Raw genomic sequence first — 7,974 nt, 5'->3', positions numbered from 1 at the left:
GCATAAGACTTTTGCCGACTTTGGGCCGTCCTCAACCTCTCTCTAATGAGTCGGACTTTTTCAATGGCCTGATAAACTAGTTCGGGACCAATTAGAGCAATTTCACCTACTTTAAACCAACCAACCGGAGTTCTACATCTCCTACCATACAATGCTTCAAAAGGAGCCATGGCAATACTTGAGTGGTAACTATTGTTGTAGGCAAACTCTATTAATGGTAGATGGTCATCCTAATTACCTTTGAAATCTATAAAACACGCCCTCAACATATCCTCTAAGGTTTGGATGGTACGTTCCGCTTGTCCATCGATTTGGGGATGAAAATACGTGCTAAACTAGTTCGGGGACTAAGTTTTCCCTTTTTGCCAAACGTCATTACACCCTTCATAGGTGAGATTTTCAAATAGACCCAATCGTTAACTTCAAATTCCAGATCCCTCCTTATAACATCGGCATAAGACTTTTGCCGACTTTGGGCCGTCCTCAACCTCTCTCTAATGAGTCAGACTTTTTCAATGGCCTGATAAACTAGTTCGGGACCAATTAGAGTAATTTCACCTACTTTAAACCAACCAACCGGAGTTCTACAACTCCTACCATACAATGCTTCAAAAGGAGCCATGGCAATACTTGAGTGGTAACTATTGTTGTAGGCAAACTCTATTAATGGTAGATGGTCATCCCAATTACCTTTGAAATCTATAAAACACGCCCTCAACATATCCTCTAAGGTTTGGATGGTACGTTCCGCTTGTCCATCGGTTTGGGGATGAAAATACGTGTTAAGCTTAACCTTAGTACCAAGCCATTTTTGGAATGACTTCCAAAAGTGTGAAGTAAATTGAGTACCCCGATCCGAAATAATAGATAAAGGAACTCCATGCAACTTCACTATCTCCTTGATATACAATTTGGCATAGTATTTTGCCAAAAAAAAAACCTTGACGGGAATGAAGTGGGATGATATTGTCATTCGATCTACGATGACCCAAATAAAATCATGTTGCCTTCGGGTATGAGGCAAACCCACTATAAAGTCCATGTTCACATCCTCTCACTTCCAAGTGGGAATATCTATATCTTGGAACAAGCCTCCCGACCTTAGGTGCTCGTCCTTAAATTTTTGACAATTCGGACACTTGGCTACAAAACCCACTATATCTTTCTTCATACCATTCCACCAATAGACTTCCCGTAAATCACGGTACATCTTGGTGGCTCATGAATAGAATACCGCGAACCATGAGCTTTTTCTACAATTTGCTCTCTCAAGCCATCAACATTCAGAACACATAACCGACCTTGGTACCTAAGTACCCCATCTCCCCTTTGGGAGAAAGCCTCACTGGACTTTTTGAGTACCGACTCTTTCAACTCAACTAATATAGGATCAAGGTCTTTCTTGGACTTCACATCCATCACAAAGTATAATTTGGAACCATTGTGGACCGTAACACCACCCTTGGTGGAATCCACTAGTTGAACACCTAACCTGGCCAACCTATGCATGTCACGAACCAACTCTTTTTTTTCATCCTCTACATGAGCCAGACTACCCATGGACAATCGACTAAGGGCATCCGCAATTACATTAGCTTTTTCGAGGTGGTAAAGGACACTCATGTCATAATCCTTCAAAATTTCTAACCACCTTCTTTGTTGGAGATTCAAGTCTTTTTGAGTAAACACATATTGAAGACTCTTGTGATCGGTGAACACATCAACATGCGCCCTATATAGATAATGCCTCCATATTTTCAAGGAGAATACCACCACCGCTAATTCAATATCATGGGTTGGATAATTCTTTTCATGGACCTTGAGTTGCCTTGAAGCATAGGCAATCACTTTACCATGTTGCATAAGCACACATCCCAATCCCACTCTAGAGGCGTCACAATATACCACAAACCCATTGGTACCCTACAGTAAGGTCAACACGGGAGCGGAAGTGAGTTTATCTTTCAACTCTTGGAAGCTTTTCTCACAAGCCTCCGACCACACAAACTTAGCTTTCTTTTGAGTCAAAGCCGTCAACGGAGAAGCAATGGAGGAAAAACCCTCAACAAACCTCTTATAGTAACTTCCCAAACCCAAAAAGCTTCTAATATCGGTAGGAGTTAGAGGTCTAGTCCAACTCTTGACCGTATCCATCTTCTTAGGATCTACCTTAATACCCTTGCTCGACACAATATGACCAAGGAAGGCTACAAACCTTAGCCAAAACTCACAGTTGCTAAACTTCACATATAATTGGTGGTCTTTAAGGACTTGCAATACAATCCTCAAATGGTCCATCTGTTCATTTTCACTCCTTGAATAAATCAAAATATCATCGATAAACACGATCACAAACATATCAAGGTAGTTTCTACACACCTTATTCATTAGGTTCATGAATGCCACCGGGGCATTAGTTAGCCAAATGACATCACAAGGAATTCATAATGCCCATACCTAGTTCGGAAAGCCGTCTTGGGTATATCATTCCCTCTCACCCTTAGTTAGTGATAACCCGAACGAAGATCAATTTTAGAGAAATAAGTAGCCCCTTGAAGTTGATCAATCAAGTCGTCAATTCTTGGAAGAGATATTTATTCTTTATGATCACTTTATTCAATTGACGATAGTCAATGCACATTCTAAAGGACCCATCCTTCTTTCTAACAGACAATACCCGAGCACCCCATGGAGATATGTTGCATATCTGGTAGAAGATCAATGCCAAAGTCTATTTCCCGCTCGGGAGGAATACTAGGCAAATCATCGGGAAAAGCTTCAGGAAACTCATTCACTACCGGAACCTACTTTAGAGGAGGGGTTTCAGATTCAACATCCTTAACCCTTACAAGATGGTAAATACACCCTTTGGAGATCATTTTCCTAGCTTTGAGGCAAAAGACAAATTGACCTCTAGGGGTAGAATTTCCCCATTCCACTCTAAAATAGACTCATTTGGAAATTCAAACTTTACTACCTGAGTCCTATAATTAATAGAGGCATAACATGCATGCAACCAATTCATACCCAAACTCACATCAAAATCTAACATGTCTAATTGCACTAAATCCACCAAGGTAACCTTATGGGACAAAGAAATAAGACAACTCCTATAGACTCTTTTTGCCACCACCGAGTCACCAACCAGGGTAGAAACTAAAAAAGGCTCTATTAACACTTCGGGGAGTATTTCAAATATCATGGCCACAAAAGGTGTTACAAAGGACAAAGTGGCATGGGATCTAACAGTGCATATACATCAATAGAAAAGACTTGTAACATACTGGTCACCACATCCGGGGAGCTCTCTTGGTCACCTTGGGATTGAAGAGCATAGAAGCGGTTCCTTTTTGGGAGCATTAGAATTTGAACCGCTAGGAGGGACTTGCCTGCCCTCTCTTCCTTAAGCCTTAAGCATGGGACAATCTCTCATCATATAACTATTTTTCCCACAACTATAACAACCATCCGTACTAACTAGGCACTTACCATCATGTTTATTGCCGTACTTGGCACAAGTAGGCCTCACCATAGAGGATCCACCACTATTGCCTCCTTAAGGCATAGGGTTAGACACCCTATCTTTATTGACCCTTGGAGCACTAGAGGAGCCTTGGTTGGAGAACCTTCTCTTGAACCTTGGTCGACTTTGACCTTTGGATTTACCCTTGGAAGAATTCCCATCATCGATCATTGCTCTCTTCACCTCTTTGTTGTTGCCTTGGAGTTTCTCATCTTCCCTTTGTTGGGCATACACCATAAGACGCGAGATATCCATATCATGAAGGAGCATTTCCGTATGACATTCTTTTCTTACCACCTTGGATACACCCGTCACATACCTACTCATCTCATCTCTTGGATCCGCCACCATAGTCGAAGTATACTTGGACAATTCGATAAACTTTAGAGAATATTCTTGAACAATCATACCTCCTTGACAAAGGTTGATAAATTCTTCCACCTTAACTTCGGTCATCTCTTGGGGAAAGAACCTATCAAGGAATGCCTTCTTGAACACTTCCAAATCTATGGGACCCGCTCCTATTGGCATATTACTCTTCAACTGTTATACCACACTTGGACCACACCGTTCAATTGATAAGAGGCTAGCTCCGCTTTCTTTACCGAAGTCACTCCTATGGTATCAATTATCTTGTAAACCTCTTACACAAATTATTGAGGGTCATCTCCCACTTTGGAACCAAGAAACACGGGAAGGTTCATTCTCGTAAAATCCCTCAATATAGAAGCCATGGTATTCATATTAGGGTTCATATGAGTCCTAGTACCTCTATTGACTTGGGCCGTCAGGACGTGGGTCAATACTTGGAGAGCCGACCTTATTTCCACATTTGTCATAGGCCCCATATCAATAGGAGCTTGAAGAGCTTGGGGATCTTGGGGAAGAACTCCCTCATTCACATTCTCCTCTTCCATTCTTCTTGTGTTAACCCTTCGTGTATTCATATCCTGAAGACATAAGAGAAGGGTTAGGAAAAGGACTTTATAGAGTTAAAACACTAAGGCACGATTAAAGAGTAATGAAAGAAGTAAAATTTCCTAAACATCTTATAGCCTCACATTCATAAGTGTGGCGCGCTTCACACCCAAGAACAAGACTCTACTAGACGTGGCATATGAGGCATCATCCTAGAATCATTATAAACCTTGTGCTCTGATCCCAAGTTTGTCACGACCAGGGGTACCCCTTAGATGAAACATGGCGAACTCAACCCCGAATGGGGTCTTATACAAGCCCTTAGCATATCATAAACATAAGTAATAGAAATGATGCAGAATTAAAACTTTTCACAATCAAATTCTTTCATAAAAGTCAAATGGAAGTCTAGACATTCTCTCAATAACCATATAATACAATTGAGTATCAATAAGGGTCACTGCCCTTTACAATAGAGTCTCAAAAGAGAATGTAAGGAAGAAACTAGAAATGAACAACTCTCATCCTCGAACCATGAGGACTCACCAAAAGCGTAGAGAATAGTCGATCCAAGCTTTGATCAAGAAGGAAGCACACCTCAACAACCGGGCCCTACACTTATAGAAAAATATAGAAAATATGGGTAAGTACAAAAATGCACGAAGTATGATAGTCATGCACAAAATCCTTAAAAACATGCTAAAAGGGACATTTTAGTTGAAACCATGCACTTTATCAACTTTAGAAGTCATCATGCACCTTAGTGTAAATACATAAGTCCAACCATCTCATAAGCAACCCTAAGCTATACTTGTGCAATGTATAGATAAGATCCCATAAACAAGGAACCATTCATGTTCATTAACTTGTAACAAGGAAAGCCACTCATAGCAACAATCAATATCATACACGCATAAATTCATATATCTTCATAACATAAGAAAACCACACCATAATCCTTTTCAAAGCCTACTTGTGCAATGTATGAATGAAGTCCCATACCCCCACTCACACTAAGTAGAGCTACTTAAGAAGTTATAAGTATAGTTCATGTTCATGCTCTTCTCATAATTCATATTCTTTTCATGTAGGGAAATAGCCTTAACCGACATAGACCATGTGAGCTACATGGAATCCAGTGTCATTGATGAGTCCACAAATTGGACTCATTTAGGGCTATATTTTAATGTAAATTGTGTCCTCAACAACTTATTTTATCTCAATATCTGATGAAAAATCTTAAGTTTCAGGTATTTGAAGTTTGAAGGAAAGCATGGACACTACGTCGCAAAAAAGAACGAAGAGGCTGAAAAGAACGAAAAAATGAAGGCCTGAGGATCACTGAGTCCACTTGCAAATTTCCGAAGGGTCTTACTTTGCCTTTTGCTCCAATGTGTTGAGCCCCGAAGGAAAAGATCAAGTCGGCGGAAAAAGGGAGCAGTCGGCGCATCGCCGAGAAGTTTCATAAAGCAGTACCATGTCGCCCAATGACCCAGAGCACGATGATGCTGAAGATTAGTGCAAGACGGCGATGAACTATATCAAAGGGTGAATCGCCGAGTTGATCGACGATTCTGACTAACAACGCCGACTGATCCGTTACAGCACAAAGCTTTGAAAACTATAAATACTGGTTTGAGTTGTAGTTTTAAGGGTGGAACAATTATTATAATTTTCATCTAGAATAGTACTTTTTGATATTTTTTTCTCTAAGCTTGAGAAGGTTTTGAAGATTTGAAGATCCAAAGGGTTTCATCTTCAAGATTTGGGTTTGGGTCTCTCGGATTCTTCACTTTTGGACTATATCAATAATTAAATCTTCATACCCAGTTGAATGGAAGCTCAATTTGGTATAAATTTATATCCCTTATACATGTGTGACTAAAAACCCAAATTATTGGGGTGTGATTTAGCGAATATGGGTTAAGATAATTGTTGAGTCTTGCTTGCTAATAGTTTAATCGTAGTTTAATTGTGATTTCATTTATTAGTTGTGGATGAAATTAATGAATTTTTAGTTGCAAATACAAGTTTATTTATGTGTTTTCGGCTTGCTCGAGAGAGAGGTCCTAAAACTAAGACTACTAAATTGATGGCCAGTGCGAGTGGATCGACATGAGGTTCAGCTCGAGAGAGTGAACCCTGGTCCCATGTCCACACACTTATCTTGAGAGAGTGAGTGGGTTAAGGCGTAGGCCGGCCTTCATGCGGCAAGTGGGTGTCCGAGAGGAACTTATTTGAAATGGGGTAAGTTGCTCGAGAGAGAGCTTATCCCCCTTAAAGTCTAAGCCTAGTCACAATTATTCTATGAATCTTCTATCGAAATCATGTACCCAATAATCTAGCTTAACCCGTATTACCGTCACATCCCAAGGACCCCCTCTCATTACTTAGAAACCCTCGTTTATTTTATTGTTTTTACTTACTAGTGACAAAACCCCCCATTGTTAATTGACACTCTTGTGTCCCCCTTTAATTTACAATGTTTTTAATCGTTAATGTCTTTAGCCACGACTAGTTAGAACTAAGTTTTATTTTTCTATTAATTCTCAAAACCACTCTCTTGGGAACTATCCCAACCCTTGGTTGGGTTACTAAACTATTGTACAATCGTAGACACTTGCATCGAAAGTTGTATCTTGATTATCAAACATCAAAATGGTGCCACTGCCGGGGAGTGGTGTTATTAGAAAATTCTTAGATTAGTAGAATTTTTGTTCTTCTTAGTTGTAGTTTTACTAACTTAAATTTTAGTTTTGTTTTGATTGTTAGAGTTTTGAAGTAGGGAAGTTGAACATATCGAGCAGTACTTGCAAGTGAATAGAGTTGTCGTCATTAGAAGTGATGATGTTCTGAGATATGATCCTAACTTCTAGGCAATCGAAAGGCGAACAGCTTCATGAGGCATAGTTGAGGTTCAAAGCACTTCTGGGTCAATGCATTACTCACAGAATCCCCGAAAGTCATTTTGGAATCTTTCTACCGAAGTCTTAGTCTAGGAAACAAAATGATGGCTGATCAAATTTCCTCGGGTAGTGTTGTACGACAACCCTATGTGGAAGTAGCCAAATTGCTAGACAACTTAACTGAGCCAGATCAGGAAATGAAAAGGAGAGATTTCAACTTAGTGAGCCTGATAACTCAGTTAGATAAGTTGACGAAGAAAATTCAGGATCTTGAAGTCCAGTGCAACAAGAAAGAGAGCTACGTTCCTCCTCATGAACGAAGGAGAATTAAGAACAGGGAGGATGGACAGACAAAGAAATGCTCACACTTCTATTCCAGAAATCCAGTGAGCAACATAGGGTACTGGAGGAGCTCAAGGAGAATGTATCAATGTTGAACGAGATGACGACCTCCCATGCTATGCTCATTCAACTACTAGGTTCTCAAATGGATAAAGTGATGACTGAACTCTATCCAGATTTTAAAGAAGGATTACCTGATGAAACTGAGGCAAACCTCACCATTAGAGTATAAGTTTTAACTTGTGTTGTGCCACGACGTTAACTAAGGCGTTGTTTGGGAGGCAA

The sequence above is a fragment of the Solanum stenotomum genome, chromosome 10 (genome assembly GCF_019186545.1).
Source record: "Solanum stenotomum isolate F172 chromosome 10, ASM1918654v1, whole genome shotgun sequence".
In the NCBI taxonomy this organism is placed as follows: Eukaryota; Viridiplantae; Streptophyta; class Magnoliopsida; order Solanales; family Solanaceae; genus Solanum; species Solanum stenotomum.
The sequence above is the reverse complement of the archived record's forward strand: the minus strand, read 5'-3'. Positions refer to the sequence as shown.